The sequence below is a fragment of the Penaeus vannamei genome, chromosome 11, assembly GCF_042767895.1.
Source record: "Penaeus vannamei isolate JL-2024 chromosome 11, ASM4276789v1, whole genome shotgun sequence".
Taxonomy (NCBI): domain Eukaryota; kingdom Metazoa; phylum Arthropoda; class Malacostraca; order Decapoda; family Penaeidae; genus Penaeus; species Penaeus vannamei.
Window position 1 is genome coordinate 14,512,287 of NC_091559.1, and position 867 is coordinate 14,513,153.

The following is an 867-nucleotide window of genomic DNA, read 5'->3' on the forward strand; positions in this document are numbered from 1 at the left end:
ATCAGCTGTGAGAACAATGTCACCCTATTACAAATCTTTCGATTTAGATGTTAGTTTTGGTGATATTTATCTCTACCTAATACACACGCCGGGTAGTTACACAGAAGAGCTGAAAGCCTACAGATCACTCGAAGCTTACAAGTAATTTTCTTGTTTTTTAAATAAAACAGGATAATGGAATTTGGTATTTAACATAAGAAAAACTCAGAGTACAGCTATGTGTATTTGCTGGACCATACCAATTCTCTATTGCACCGTAATAACATTAATACATTGTCTTTTCTCAGTGTAAATTTTTTTTTTTTTTTTTTTTTTTTTTTTTTTTTTTTTTTTTTTGCCTTCGCAGCGAGTTTCTGGACCTTTGCATGAGCCATGGATTTGTACATAGTCTGACCTACGCTTGTCAGTTGATGCCCCATCTACAAAAATTGAAAAGGGTTTCAATGTCTTGTACGGTTCTATCCCTCACACTTACCACTTAGGCCCTTTCTTCACAACCCGAAAACCTACGATCATTCATGACAGTAAAACTAAAAAGAGTAGTCTCAAAATCAAAAAGAACATCCTTACCATTAACAAAATGAATCCGACATATTGCTTTCGAGAGGAGGATTGTAATCTTTCCGATTCATTGCTGCCAACCAAAGTCTCCTTTCCGGATCTTTGGGCAGACGACTAAAATTAAGCTTAGATTCCTTTCCTTGCCGATTTGCACATCCAGTCATAATACAATTATTAACCATCTTGAAGACTTAAAAAAAATAGTAATTCTGCTAATATATTAGAATGAAACATGCGAATACTCCGCTTAAAAAGACTTGAAAGCTCAAAACCTTGCTCAAGCTGCGCGATGCAAATGCGTTTGTT